Here is a 16,648-nt window from a genome sequence, read left to right as displayed (position 1 = left end):
TGCTTGCCTCGAAGCACGCTTAGAAGTCATTTAGCTCATCTGTTAGGCTCGTGTCACTGGTCAGCTCGCCCTTGGGCTTCCCTTTGTAGTCCGTAATTGTTTACAAGCACTGCCACATCCGATTAGCGTTGGAGCCGGTGTAATAGGATTTCATCTTAGTCCGGTACTGACGCTTTGCTGTTTGATGCTTCGTCGGAGGGCATAGCGGGATTTCTTATAAGCATCCGGGGTAGAGCCCCACTCCTTGAAAGTGGCAGCTCTAGCCTTTAGCTCAGTGAGAATGTTGCCTGTAATCCAAGGCTTCTGGTTGGGGTACGTACGATCACTGTGGGGACAACGTTTTTGATGTACTTATTCCAGTCTGTGCTGGCAAAACAGTCATGTAGCTTAGCATCTGTGTTATCTGACCACTTCCCTATTGAGCAAGTCACTGATACTTCCTGCTTTAGTTTTTGCTTGTAAGCAGGAATCAGGAGGATAGAATTATGGTCAGATCTGCCAAAGGGCGGGCGAGGGAGAGCTTGGTGCACGTCTTTGTGTCTGGAGTAAAGGTGGTTTAGAGTTGTTTTTCCTCTGGTTGCACATGTGACATGCTGGTAGAAATTAGGTAAAATGGATTTATGTTTACCTGCATTAGTCAGTGGTGGAAAATGCACTCAATTGTCATTCTTGAGTGAAAGTAAAGATACCTTAATAGAAAATGACTCAAGTAAAAGTGAAAGTCACCCAGTAAAATATTACTTGAGTAAAAGTCTAAAAGTATTTTGTGGTAAATATACTTAACAATCAAAAGTAAATGTAATTGCTAAAAAAAAAGTAAATGAGTATGAGTATAAATTATTTCAAATTCCTTATATTAAACAAACCAGACGGCCAAATGTTCTAGTTTAAATTAAAAAAAATATAGCCAGGGGCACACTCCAATTCTTAAACATCATCTACAAATGAAGCATGTGTTTAGTGAGTCCACCAGATCAGAGGCAGTAGGGATGACCAGGGATGTTCTGTAGCGATATGCGCTGTGGGTCGGGAAGAACGTTCAGGGAGTGAATGTTTTAATAAAATAAACATAATCCAAAACAAGAAACAATAACAGCACACAGGCAAGAAACAGAAACAAGGACGCCTGGGGAAGGAACCAAAGGGAGTGACATGTATAGGGAAGTGACGGAGTCCAGGTGAGTCTGACGACACGCAGGTGCACATAACGATGGTGACAGGTGTGCATCATAACGAGAGCCTGGTGACCTAGAGACTGGAGAGGGAGCACACGTGACATCTTCTCTTGATAAGTGTCTGAATGAGACCATTTTCCTGTCCTGCTAAACATTCAAAATGTAACGAGTACTTTTGGGTGTAAAGGAAAATGTATGGAGTAAAACGTACATTGTTTTCTTCAGGAATGTAGTGAAGTAAAAGTATTTTGTATTTAAGTACTTTACACCACTGATTAAAGTCCCCGGTTACTAGCAGCAACTCTGGAAGAGCATTTTCTTGTTTGCTTATAGCCTTATACAGCTCGTTGAGTGCGGTCTTAGTGCCAGCTGTGGTTTGTGGTTGTAAATAGACAGCTACGGAAAATATAGATGAAAGCTCTGTGGTCTACAGCTTTTCATGAGATACTCTACCTCAGATGAGCAAAACCTACAGATTTACTTAATATTAGATTTCGCACACCAGCTGTGATTGACAAATAGACACAGCCCACAACCCCATGTCTTACCATAGGGAGGAGTTCTGTCTTGCCGATGCACGGAAAAAACCCAGCCAACTGTATATTATCCATGTCGTCGTTCAACCAAGACTCTGTGAAAGATAAGATATTAGAGTTTTTAATGTCCCGTTGGTAAGATAGTCTCGAACAGAGCTCATACAGATTATACTCCAATTATTGCATGTTGGCCAATAGGACAGATGGTATTGGCGACGAATTCTTACAAGGCACCCGCGAACCCTTTATCGGCATCTCTTCTTCGCGCGAATGACACGGATTTGGGCCTGGTTCGGTACCAGCAATAAATCCTTTGTGTCTCACTCGTTAAGGAAAAAACCTTTGTCCAGTTCGAGGTGATCGATAGCTGTTCTGATATCCAGAAACTCTTTTCGGTCATATGAGATGGTGGCCAAAACATTATGGACAACATAAGTTACAAACAATGCAAAAAAAAACACAAAATAGCACAATTGGTTAGGAGCCCGTAAAACGGCAGGCATCTCCCCCGGCACCATTCCTGAGTTTTCTTATATCTCCTAGATATAGGAGAGACACTTCAAAACCTCATTCCTTATAATTTATTATTTTACTGTATTTTTTTGTCATTCATGAATGTGTTAATCAATGTGTTTCTTTGGGCTATAGTAGTAAAGCAGTAGCAAAGGCCAAATTCAATATTTAATCTAATACATTTTTTAAATGTATTTTGTGGAATCCTTAAGGGGTCCTACAATTCAAAATCAAATAGCTAAATGATCCATGGTATGACCTTCTTAAAACTATTCCCAATGTCAGCTGAGTTACAGTTCATATAGGGAAATCAGTCAATTGAAATAAATAAATTAGGCCCTAATCTATGGATTTCACATGATTGGGAATACAGATATGCATCGGTTGGTCACAGATAAGTTTTAAAAAAAGGTAAGGGCGTGGATCAGAAAACCAGTCAGTATCAGTATCTGGTGTGACCACCATTAACCTCATGCAGTGCGAGAGGTGATCAGGCTGTTGATTGTGGCCTGTGGAATGTTGTCCCACTCCTCTACGAAGTTGCTGGATAGCTCTCCCGAATGGCACAGTGGTCTAAGGCACTGCTTTGCAGTGCTAGAGGCGTCACTACAGACCAGGGAGTTGCAGCGATGGGACAGGACTGAAACTACTTAGATATCACGAAATTGGGGTAAAAAGTAAAAGTATATATATATTTGTTTTATTGAAGTTGCTGGATATTAGCAGGAACTGGAACGAGCTGTTGTACATGTCAATCCAGAGCATTCCAAACATGCTCAATGTGTGACATGTCTGGTGAGTATGCAACTAGGATATGTTCTTCTTCCTGTAAATGTGTATAGGTTCTTGTGACATGAGGCCATACATTTTTATGCTGAAACATGAGGTGATGGTGGCGGATGAATGGCACGACAATGGGCCTCAGGATCTCTTCACGGTTTCTCTGTGCATTTAAATTGCTTGCAAATGAAATACAATTGTGTTTATTGTCCGTAGCTTATGCCTGCCCATACCATAACCTCCCCGCTACTATGCGGCACACTGTTCACAATGTTGACATCAGCAAATCACTCGCATACAGTAGACACTGTCTGCTATCTGCCTGGTACAGTTGAAACCAGTGGCAGAGTTCTAGGCAGAGTTGTAAAGAAAAAGCCATGTCTCAGACTGGCCAATAAAAATAAAAGATTAAGATGGGCAAAAGAACACAGACTCGAAGGCCAGCATCCCGGAGTGGCCTCTTCACTGTTGATGTTGAGACTGGTGTTTTACAGGTACTATTTAATGATGCTGCTAGTTGAGGACTTGTGAGGCGTCAGTTTCTCAAACTAGACACTCTAATGTACTTGTCCTCTTGCTCAGTTGTGCACCGGGGCCTCCTACTCTTCTTTCTATTCTGGTTAGAGACAGTTTGCACTGTTCTGTGAAGGGAGTAGTGCACAGCGTTGTACGAGATCTTTAGTTTCTTGGCAATTTCTTGCATGGAATAGCCTTCAATTCTCAGAACAAGAATACACTGACGAGTTTCAGAAGAAAATTCTTTGTTTCTGGCCATTTTGAGCCTGTAATCGAACCCACAAATGCTTATGCTCCAGATACTCAACTAGTCTAAAGAAGGCCAGTTTTATTGCTTCTTTAATCAGAACAACAGTTTTCTGTTGTGCTAACATAATTGCAAAAGGGTTTTCTAATGATCAGTTAGCCTTTTAAAATAATTAACTTGGATTAGCTAACACAACATACCATTGGAACACAGAAGTGATGGTTGCTGGTAATGGGCCTCATTAACAATGTCTAGACTGTATTTCTGATCGATTTGGTTATTATTTTTCGGATCTATTTTGATCGATTTGATTTGATATTTTAATGGACAAACATGTTGCTTTTCTTTCAAAAACAAGGACATTTCTAAATGGCCCAAAACTTTTGAACGGTAGTGTATATATTTGTTCAGTGTACATCACAGAAGACTGAAATATAACAAGATTGTTTGTCATAAAAACAGATTTAGGGTAGGTGTTTTGAGATATTTTTTTTTTTGAGATATTTTTGAGATATTAATAACATTCCACAAGGTAATTTGACTGCAGGAAATTACTACAAGTGTTTGTATGTTACTGGAAAAAGCATCAGTCAAAGCCTAACACAATGTTACATAATTAGCATATGTTGTGTTCCTCAGAGCTTTGACTGATTTAAAGCTGGAGTGGTTCTCCCTTCGTAGATCTCTGTGGTACTTTAGGGTGGTGGTTGAGCAATGGCAGAGTGACTGTACATGCAGGGACAGATGGTTTCACAGGAGTTCTGCTCAAGGACTGGTCGTTCTTAACAATGCCTTTGTCCCAAATGGCACTCTATTCCCTTTGTAGTGCACTACTATAAAGGGAATAGGGTTGCCATTTGACGAGAGCCCAAAAGTAGTGATTAGGGTGTAGTTTGGGACGAATCCAATATCTGGCCACTCATGTGAGCCTGACGTATTTCATGGGCTAATTACCAGAGCGAAACGAGAGAGACAGATCTAAATTAAGCATTGGTTATGAAACAGAGGAAGTAGAAAGTTGAGGCTCGCTCCTTCAGTCAGTGGTGGTGTACGTACATGCTTTTGGTTTGTACTAAATCATGTCGAATTAATGAGTTTGATGGCAGTGGATGTGGATGTGGGTGGATGGGAGGTTGGTTGCTCAACCTTGGGTCTGTTTGTGTTGCTGCATTTCTTCTTTTAATAGTTCCGAATAAATCTAAAAAAAATCTAAATTGAAAAAAAAGAAATCAGTTAATGGCTGCTTAGAATGGTTATAAAAACTCTGCAATTCATACATTTGAAGCTATTTTGTGTCAAGCCCCATAGCACGGTTCTGAAGGAGAATGACAGCATGTCTGGTGGCACTTTCAAAAAGTGAAACTATTCTCAAAGCTACGCAGAGAAACTCGCACTTACACAATACCTCGTAATGCTGTTGCAGTCAGTACTCTGAGGATGTTTTGTGTTACCATAGCAGAGCACAGAGCCAAGGAAGTCTTTACCTGAAACTGTTGAATCTTCATAACACAAATGACTTTTTCCACATTTTGTTACGTTACAGCCTCATTCTAAAATCGATTGCATTTTTATTTTATTTTATTTACTTTATTTAACTAGGGAAGTCAGTTAAGAACAAATTTGTGTTTACTGTGATGACCTACCAAAAGGCAAAAGGCCTACTGTGGGGACAGGGGGCTGAGATTCAAAATAAAAACAAAACACGCATCATGACAAGAGAGACACCACAACACTACACAAAGAGAGACCTAAGACGACAACAGAGCATGGCAGCAACACATGAAAACACAGCTTGGTAGCAACACAACATGACCACAACATTGTTAAAGGTGTGCCAAGCTTGTAGTGTCATACCCAATAATCACTCCCAAAGGTGCTTCAACAAAGTACTGAGTCTGAAGGGTCTGAAGGGGCTGAATACTTATGAAAATGTGATATTTCAGTTTAAAATGTTTAATACATTTGCAAAAATGTTTTTTGTTTTTTTGTTTTGACTTTGTCATTAAGGGTGTAGATTGATGAGGGGGGAAACTATTTCATCTATTTTAGAATAAGGCTGTAACATAACAAAATGTGGAAGAAGTCAAGTGGTCTGAATACTTTCCAAAGGCAATGTATAGTCAACTGTCTGGTCAGCAGCAGAAGTGAATGAATATATATTTCCTTTTGATTGACTGAGAACCATTTGTTGATTCCATGCCAGCATAACCAGAAGATATTTTTGATATCACAGATTTTTATGTGAGACTTTAACATTTGAATCACCATTTTTGGGGTTGAAAATCACGAGGCCCTTGTTAGACCTATACATGCCTCCTGTAAGACCCTATGATCCGTGAACCGTACGTGGCGCGGAAAACATCTTAGTGTCATTATACTCCTTATAGCGTGCACATTTTTTCCCGTCTGAAATATATATTTCATATGAATTCATTCAACATTAAAAAAAATATTATTATTCATATCTCAAAAGTACCCTTTTTGATTTTGCTTAACTGTAGACATTGTTTGGAACAATATACCCTTGAAAACACATCACAATTCCAGAGTGGGCTCTCTTTTATTAATGAGAAACTTGCTAACATCAGACAACATTCATATACCGGCTATCTCTGAAACTCAATTAGATCATTCCTTTGATGACTCTATCGTAGCAATGCATGGTTAAAACATCTACAGAAGAAACAGGAATGCCAATGGGAGAGCTACTGTAATATATATATTCAAAGTCACACAATACATGACCTAAAGTATGCTGACAACTGCTGGTCGAACATCTCATTCCAAAATCGTAGGCATTAAAATGGAGTTGGTCCCCTCCCCTTTGCTGCTATACAGCCTTCACTCTTCTGGGAAGGCTTTCCACTAGATGTTGGAATGTTGCTGCTGGGACTTGCTTCCATTCCGCCACAAGAGCATTAGTGAGGCCAGGCACTGATGTTGGGCGATTAGTCCTGGCTCGCACTGATATTGCCTAGCTTGACCCATGAAAAACAGCCCAAGACCATTATGCCTCCTCCACCAAACTTTACAGTTGGCACTATGCATTGGTGCAGGACGCGTTTTCCTGTCTTCTGCCAAACCCAGATTTGTCCGTCGGACTGCCAGATGATGAAGCGTGATCACTCCAGAGAACGTGTTTCCACTGCTCCAGAGTCCAATGGCGGTGAGCTTTATGCCACTTCAGCCAACACTTGGCATTGCGCATGGTGATCTTAGGCTTATGTACAGCTGGTCGGCCATGGAAACCCATTTCATGATGCTCCCGATGAACAGTTATTTTGCTACATTTGCATCCAGAGGCAGTTTGGAACTTGGCAATGAGTGTTGCAAAAGAGGACAGACTATTTTTAAGTGCTACGTGCTTCAGCACTCAACAGTCCCATTCTGTGAGCTTGTTCTGATTCTTATTTTAAAAATGCACCCTATTTAACCAGGTAGGCCAGTTGAGAAGAAGTTCTCATTTACAACTGCGACCTGGCCAAGATAAAGCAAAGCAGTGCGGCAAAAATCAACAACACAGAGTTACACATAAACAAACGTCCAGTCAATAACACAATAGAAAATAAAAATCTAAAATATATGTACAGTGTGTGCAAATGTAGAAGAACAGGGAGGTAGGCAATAAATAGGTCCTAGAGGTGAAAATAATTACAATTTAGCATTAATACTGGAGTGATAGATGTGCAGATGATGATGTGCAAGTAGAGATACTGGGTACAAAAGAGCAAGAGGATATGTAATAATATGAGGATGAAGTAGTTGGGTGTGCACCTGTGTACAGGTGCAGTGATCGGTAGATAAGCTGCTCTGACAGCTGATGCTTAAAGTTAGAGAGGAAGATATAAGACTCCAGCTTCAGAGATTTTTTGCAATTCGTTCCAGTCATTGGCACAATAACAGCACTTACAGTTGACCGGGGCAGCTCTAGCCAGGCAGAAATTTGACGAACTGACTTGTTGGAAAGGTGGAATCCTATGTCGGTTCCATGTTGAAAGTCACTGAGCTCCTCAGTAAGGCTATTCTACTGCCAATGTACAGGACCAGTCAAAACTTTGGACACACCTACTCATTTAAGGGTTTCTCTTTTTTTTATGTTGCAGAATAATAGTGAAGAAATTAAATCTATGAAAAAACACGTACGGAATCATGTAGTAAACAAACAAATGTTAAACAATATATCTTATATTTGAGATTCTTCTAATTAACCACCCTTTGCCTTGATGACAGCGATGCATTCAGGCCAAAGAGTTCAATCTTGGTTTCATCAGACCAGAGAATATTGCTTCTCGTGGTCTGAGAGTCCTTCAGGTTCCTTTCGACAAGCTGTCATGTGCCTTTTACTGAGGAGTGGCTTCCGTCTGGCCTCTCTACCATAAAGGCCTGATTGGTGGAGAACTGCAGAGATGGTTGTCCTTCTGGAAGGTTCTCCCATATCCACAGAGGAACTTTGGAGCTCTGTCAGAGTGACCATCGGGTACTTGGTCACCTCGATGACCGACCAAGGTCCTTCTCCCCCGATTGCTCAGTTTGGCCGGGTGGCAGCTCTAGGAAGAGTCTTGGTGGTCCCAAACTTCTTCCATTTAAGAATGATGGAGGCCACTGAGTTCTTGGGGACCTTCAATGCTGCAGACATGTTTTAGTACCCTTCCCCAGATCTGTGCTTCGATACAATCCTGTCTCGGAGTTCTACGGACAAATCCTTCGACCTCATGACTTGATTTTTGTTCTGACGTGAACTGTGAACAGTGAACAGTGGGACCTTATATAGACAGGTCTATCCAATCAATTTAATTTACCACAGGTGGACTGCAATAAAGTTGTAGAAACATCAAAAATTATCAATGGAAACAGGAAGCACTTGAACTCAATTTTGAGTCTCATAGCAAAGGCTTTGAATACTTATCTAAATAAAGTATTCCTGGTTTGTGCAAACACATTTTTATTAACTGTTTGATGTTTGATGGTTGTAGATTGATGGGGGGGGGGGGGGGGAAGTATTCCATCTATTTTAGAATAAGGCTGTAACGTAACAAAATGTGGAAAAAGTCAAGGGGTCTGAATACTTTCCGAATGCACTGACATTTATTTTAAATTCACACACATATTAACGTTCATAACTGAGTTAACATTTATAATTGCTCAAATGATACACTATTTGAAAGTTGCAATCCACTGACCATCAGCAAATGAGTTACTAACATTTATAGCTGATGAAAATACATCTTTAAAGACATTGGAACTCTTCTGTCCATTTATTAATGTGTCACAAACATTTCTAACAGCATATAGTGTCCTCATAAACATAACAAGACATAGTAAGAACAAAATGTAGCTTAATAGAAGGGTACATTGGGAAAACTATTTGAATTGCAACGACTCAAATCGGTCTCATTGGTATGGCTAATGCAGATGAACTATTTATAATACAACATAGGATCTCATTGTCCCTTTCTGTGTCTTCATCTATTTATTTCTTGTTCAGCCTGGAGTCTTTAGATCTTAAGACAAGTTATCGTTACTCGTTGAGTATTTATTATTACTTTTATTATTACATGTTTTACTTTTATATTATTTCTCTATTTTTGTTCTCTGCATTTTTGGCAAGGGCCCTTTAGTAAGCATTTCCCTTTTAGTCTACACCTGTTGTTTACGAAGCATGTCACAAATAAAATGTGATTAGATTTATGGGAATCTGTGGGAGAGAAGATTAATTTATGTCCATCTTTCATACAGTAGACACCCTACCATCATCATTATCATGATTTGTACAATTTAGGCTTAGCTAGTTATGTTATCCACTGCTAGCTAATAATAATAATAATAATAACAATACCTAATGTAAATGCTTGACATTACTTTCTAACAGTGATAGCCACCACAGATGAAAGGGGTTAGCTAATTATCACAAAGTTTGCTAATAAACCAGCTAGTTAGCTAGCTAGCTAGTAAGTTAGTCTTAAAATTGTAACCACTCATGTTAGTGTGCTGACAAAGGATGCAAGCTAGCTAACGTGCCAGCTACCTAGCTAGAGAATGTACCTGAGTTAGGCAAGTAGCTAGCTAGTTAGTGTGCTCATCCCTAGTAGCTAGCTAGTTAGTGTGCTCATAGTGTGCTCATCCCCCCTAAATGGAAACTCTGTCATATTAGCTAGCTAACTGGCAACAAATGTTTGCTAGCTATTGAAGTTAACTATCAAACTAGCCAGCAAATGTGATCTTCTTAGCTAGTTATTTAGCTAGCTATCTATCTATATCTTGCAAAAGATTATCTTGTTCTAAATCGTCTAGCAGAATTGGTGTATTCTAAAAGATGTTTTAGATTTTACCTTATGCTAGCTAGCCATAAAAACACATCTGAATACTTCAGTCATAGTCCAAATCACATCCCTACACAGTCTCAGGGGCCTGTGAGGGCATAACAGTCATCTATAGGATATAGGAATCCTTGTAATATCTCTGCTGTAAAAGTCCTAAAAAAAAACGTTCAGCCGCACTCACAATGATGCCTATTTTTTTTTCAGATTTCCCCTCTGTGTGCACCAACCATTCCATCTACTTCTTTGGTTAAATCCTTTGCATTAACCCCAGAGATAACCCCCTTGATTGGCACCCTGCTTTTAAGTTTACTAATACATGTTATATTTCCATCAGGCCTGACATTTTTTATCCGACATGTACTTTACTCCCATCAAATGGTTGGATAGAAACTTACTGTAATCGATTCCTTCTCACTCTCATCTACACTTGATGATTCACCAGTTTTAAACAGAACCTCCGCTTCCGCCATCTTTCCTGCCTTTCCACACTTCTCCTAGCCACGTCTATCCTAATTCTTCACGACGCACTGTCACATAATATCAGTGTCAACACAAAATTCTGGGCACATTCCAGATCGTCTTTATTTCAAGCGTGTTTCAAAGACGGACATATCTCACAAAGTATGGGGGATTTCTCATAAACCAGCGAACCAGACCAATAATATGTCTTGAGCTCTTGGGATGAGGCTATAATTCCTCAAATAAGTGTACCAATACATAATCAGGGTTTCAAACATGGGGCAAGACACATCATGCATGGGTCTAAAACTAAAATGGCCACATTCATCATGATTAAAAAAAAGTGTTAAAATTGTAAAAAGCATCAACCATTTTTCCTCCCAATTAAGTTTCTATGTGAAAATTGAGAGAACAATTGGAGATACCCACAACATTTTTGGATCATGCTGGCATGGATTTGCCCCAATGCTTCTACCCATACTCTTTATGTAGATGAGTTTCTTAACATTCCTTCATCATTTAAGGGTTACTATTAATAGAGTGAAAAAGAGACTAATAGAAAAGGGGAGCATTACCACAAGACACAGGGAAAGAGAGTAAAATGAATATGCCCTTGGAGGCAGTAGTGCTAGCTTTGCACTTGCCCCCCTAAGCAATGGGATACATTCATTTCATCCTCTCCCCTCTCTGTGATCCCTTAATGACAATGAAACATGCCTGCAAGAATTCAAGCAATTTTGTAAATTGATTTTTCTCGGACGATTTACTTTGCTATTAGAGCGTCTTTGCAGAGGATTTGACACAAGCCGCTCTGTGCAAATGTGTGTGTGTGCAGGTCTGTGTGTGTCTGTCTGTGCCTGTGTGTCTTGTGCCTGTGTGTCTAACTGGGAATTTGCATATGTATTTGTATTATGTGCACGTGCTTGCATATTTCTTACATCTGAATATGTATGTCTCTGTCTGGTTGTACATCCATCTTTGAACTGGACAAATCTGAAAATCCCAGAGCACTGGTCAGATAGCATGAAGCAGAGCAGGGAGTAAACTCAAAGTGACTGGAGAAACAAGAGGAAACACACCTCAGCATTGCGATTCAGTGTAGCCTGTAAGAGCAGTTCATTTCCGTGAGATGCCATTCTGTAGTGGCAGCTAATGTCAAGACTTAGGAGAAGACCCAGATGCAGAAAGTTTCGAAGTAACAAAAGTTTATTACAAAAACAGGGGAGCAGTCCAAACAACAGGTCATGGGCAGGCAGAGGTCAGTAATCCAGAGTAGAGTCCGAAAGGTACAGAACAGCAGGCAGGCTCAGGGTCAGGGCAGGCTGAATGGTCAAAACCGGGAAAACAAGAAAACAGGAAATAGAGAAAGACAGGAGCAAGGGTAAAACGCTGGTAGGCTTGACAAAACAAAATTAACTGGCAACAGACAAATAGAGAACACAGGTATAAATACACTGGGGATAATGGGGAAGATGGGCGACACCTGGCAGGGTGTGGAGATAATCCCAAGGACAGGTGAAACAGATCCGTGAGTGACAGTACCCCCCCTCTAGGGGCACCACCTGGCGTCCTACCTGGGAGCATACCTGGTTGACCGGGGTGGTGGAGTTGGAACTCAGCAATGAGGCCTGGGTCAAGGATGTCCCTAGCGGGGACCCAACACCTCTCTGGGCCATAACCCTCCCAGTCAACCTTCAGGAGGCGCCTCACCGTGTACGCCGGTTGGCTGTCAATGAGACAGGGGAGATGGGTGGGAAAGGGCTGTGAGAGGTTGACTGGGAGGGTTATGGTTTAATCCTACACACATGAAAGTGTGAGATGTATACGGAGGGTATGGGGCAACAGAAGACGAACAGCAGAGGGGCTAATGGTCTTGGAGATGGGGAAAGGGCCAATAAAATGGGGAAAGTTTGCAGGACTCCACCAGGAGTTGCAGATCTCGGGTGGACAGCCATACCCTCCTGAGACGATACTGGGGAGCCGGGGTCCGGTGGCGATACACTTGTTGTCGATACCTGGAGGTGGTCTTGAGAAGAGCTGACCGGGCTCTCTTCTAGGTATGGTGAGAGCAGTGGACAAACATCTGGAGCAAGGGTATGCTGACCTCTTCCTCTTGCTTCTCGAAGAGCTTGGGCTGATAACCAAGGGAACACTCGAAAGGTGGGAGCCTGGTGGCAATGCAGCGGAGGGTGTTGCGTGCGTAGTCAATCCACATGAGTTGCTGGCTCCAGGTGGTGGGGTTGACGGAAACAAGGCAGTGAGTCGTCTCCAGGTCTTGAATGACTTGCGCCGACTGGCCTTTGCGCTGAGGGTGGAATCCGAAGGGCAGGCTGGCCGACGACCAAATGAGAGTGCAGAACGCCTTCCAAACTCGAGATGAGAACTGAGGACCCCGGTCGGAGACTATGTCCACCGGGAGTCCATGGATGCGGAGGACGTGCTGCACCATGAGCTGGGCCGTCTCTTTGGCAGACGGTAGCTTGGGGAAAGAAGTGAAATGAGCGGCTTTGGAAAACCGGTCCACTACTGTCAGTATGGCAGTAGTTTGGACATCAGACGGGGGAGACACATGACGAAGTCCAGGGATATGTGAGACAAGGGATGGTGAGGGACAGACAGTGGTTGAAAGAGACCCGCCGGAGCTTGCCAAGGAGTCTTGTTCTGCGCACAGATCGTGCAGGCGGATGTGGAGACGAACGTGGAGACATCCGGAACCATGGTTGGCCACCAAAAGCATTGCTGCTCAAAGCCCAGGGTCCGATGGAAGCCTGGGTGGCAGGTAAACCTGGAGGAGTGTGCCCACTCCAGGTTTGAGGGGTGGACAGCGTCAGGAACAAACATCTGGTTATCTGTCCCTCCCCCCTCTCCCCTGGGTTTGGCTGGGAACGCTGCGCCTCATGGACCTGCTTCCCTATTCCCCAGCCGAGTGTCGTCGCCAGGCACGAGGTGGGATGGATGTTCGTAGCGTCCGAGGGTGTAGTCACAGGGCTATAGCGGCATGACAGCACATCCGGCTTGATGTTCTTGGATCCCGGTCGTTAGGAGAGGGAGAAGTTAAACCAGGTGAAAAGCAGGGCACACCTAGCTTGCCTGGAATTGAGACACTTGTTGGTGCCGGAGATATTCCATGTACTTGTGATCCATCCACACAATGAACGGATGTTCTTCCCCCTCCAACCAGTGCCTCCCCTCCTCTAATGCTATCTTCACCGCGAGAAGCTCACAATTACCCACATCGTAATTCCTCTCCGTGGCGTTGAGGCAACGGGAGAGGAAGGTGCAGGGATGTAACTTGAGGTCCAGGGCTGAACGGAGGGACAGGACAGCCACCACACCGACATCCGAAGCGTCGGCCTCCACCACGGGTCAGGATTAACAAATATGGGAGCTGTGATGAAGCGGTGCTTGAGGTCCCGGAACACCCGGTCAGCAGCTGGGGCCACGAGAACAGAACCTTGGGAAGGGTGATTGCAGACAGGGGAAAGCCAGGGTGCTGTAACCCTGGATAAAGTGATGATAAAAGTTGTCAAATCCCAGGAAACGTTGTAGCTGCAAACTGGACATAGGCTGGGGCCAATCCCCCATGCTCTCACCTTCCATCTGAATATTCCTTGCAGCGATAATGTAACCAAAGAAGGGGATGGTGGAGCGATGGAATTCACATTTCTCCGCTTTCACAAAAAGCTGGTTCTCCAGGAGGCACTGGAGAACCTGTCGGACGGGGAGCACGTGTTCTTAGGCTGAGTGTGAGAAAACGAGGATGTCGTCGAGGTAGACAAAGATGAACCGGTTCAACATGTCACGGAGAACATCATTAACCAGGTCCTGGAACACAGGTGGGGCGTTTGTAAGGCCAACTGGCATGACCAGATATTCGTAGTGACTGCTGGCCGTGTTGAAGGCAGTCTCCCACTCGTCCTCTTCCCGTATCTGCACCAGGTGGAAAGTGTTCCGCAGGTCCAATTTGGAGAAAACAATGACCCCATGGAGCAGCTCGATGGCCGAGGTGATGAGTGGTTGTGGGTAGCGGTTCTTCACCGTGATGTCATTGAGGCCCCGGTTGTTTCTGCACAGGCGCAGAGTTTTGGCTTCCTTCTCCAAAGAAGAATCCTGCACCAGAGTGGGAGGCAGAGCGACGGATACACCCTGCAGCTAGGGAGTCCTCGATGTAGGTCACCATGGCCTTGGTCTCTGGACCTGACAGAGAGTACAGTTGTCTCCAGGGCGGTGTGGTAAATGGGAGAAGGTTGATCCTGCTTTCATTGGGTCGGTGCGGAGGAAGTGAAGTGTCCCGGGCCTTACAGAACATCTCCCGGAGGTCCTAGTGCTCTGCGGGAATGGCAGAGAGGTCCGGGGCAACTTCCAAGCCCACAGGAAGACATCCCGGGGCAGACTGCACTGACTTCAGGCAATGGGCTTGGCAGAGGGAGAGGAAAAGTTATTCGTATGGCCCACTAGAGTACTCAACCCTACCGGTGAGCCTGGTCTTTTAGTGTACAGGAGGACACAAAATGACGAGCGGTCCCACAATACAGGCAAATCTTTGTGTGAAAATGGTGTACAGTTCGGGCTGGGGACAGACTAGCTTTGCCTAGTTGCATCGGCTCAGGAAGAGGTGAATCGACAGACTTCAGAGACTCTCGAGAGAACTCGGGTAGCCTCGGGTCCTCTCGACCAAGGAGCCGTCGGGGACTTCCAGGATGCCTCAGAGGCACGCAATGAGCGAGTCGAGATCCATTGACAGTTCCCGGGCTGCTAGCTCATCCTTCACTTCCTCTGATAAAACGTGCAGAAACATGTCGAACAGTGATTACAGGTTCCAAGCACTCTCAGCTGCCAACGTGCGGAAATCCACCGCTTAGTCTGCCGAAGCTAGAGTAACTTCTGGGCAGCCTCTCTCCCAGAAAAATGGTGAATTGAAAACCTACACTTTAACAATAAAGCTGTCATCAAGGCAAAGGGTGCCTGCTTTGAAGAATCTCACATATAAAATATATTTATATTTGTTTAACACTTTTGTGGTTAGTACATGATTCCATATGTGTTATTTCGTAGTTTTGATGTCTTCACTTTTATTCTACAATGTAGAAAATAGTAAAAATAAAGGAAAACCCTGGAATGAGTAGGTGTGTCCAAACTTTTGACTGGTACTGTATATATTTATTATAGTGATTTACTGATTTAGGAGTATCATTTAAACATAATATAATGCCCAACAAATATTAGGAATATACAGAAAACATTACAATTGTTTAAATAAGTAAATTAAATCAATGAGAGTAGTCAGACTAACTAAAATAGTTCAAATAATTAAAATAGCAGTGCAGATGGCACTCTTTTGCTAGGTGCAGAGATGTATTATAGGTAAGGAATGTTAAAGTAATGCTAGATACTTTGTGCTGCAGCAGAGAGATCAGTGTCCCTCATATCAAGAGATTTTGAGTTCATATCCCAGGTGGGGTCTTAATTTAACTGAACAGCGACAAAACAAGGAATTGCATATTTGGAAACATTTTCACCTGTGAAATGTCATGGAAGTGTTCCAAAAGTGTAAGAACCTTATACCAACGGTCAGGCATCGTGGTGGTAGTGTGATGGTTTGGGGATGCTTTGCTGTCTCAGGACCTGGACGACTTGCCTTAATAGAAGAAACCATGTATCAGATTATTCTACAGGAGTCTCTGGGTGGCTGCAGCAAGACAATGATCCAAAACACCCAATCAAGTCTACATGAAATTGGCTAAAAAGCAACAAATCTGAAATTTCGGATTGGCCTAGTCAAAGTCCAGACCTAATTTCAATTGAGATGTGGTGGCAGGACTTTAAATGAACAGTTCATGTTTGAAAACCCACAAATGTCGCTAAGTTAAAAAGCAGTTCTGCATGGAATAGTGGGGCAAAATTCCTCCACAGTGACATGAGAGACTAATCAACAACTACAGGAAGCGTTTGGTTGGAGTCATTGCAGCTAAAGTTGGCACAACCAGTTATTGAGTTAAGGGTGTCAATCACTTTTTCACACGGGGCATTGTGTGTTGCACACCTTTGTTTATGAAATAAATGAAATAAGTATTTGTCATGTGTAGGTGTAATAGGTGGCAG

The sequence above is a fragment of the Oncorhynchus mykiss genome, chromosome 22, assembly GCF_057628025.1.
Source record: "Oncorhynchus mykiss isolate SJ-2025 chromosome 22, ASM5762802v1, whole genome shotgun sequence".
Lineage (NCBI taxonomy): Eukaryota > Metazoa > Chordata > Actinopteri > Salmoniformes > Salmonidae > Oncorhynchus > Oncorhynchus mykiss.
Note: the sequence above shows the minus strand (reverse complement) of the source record.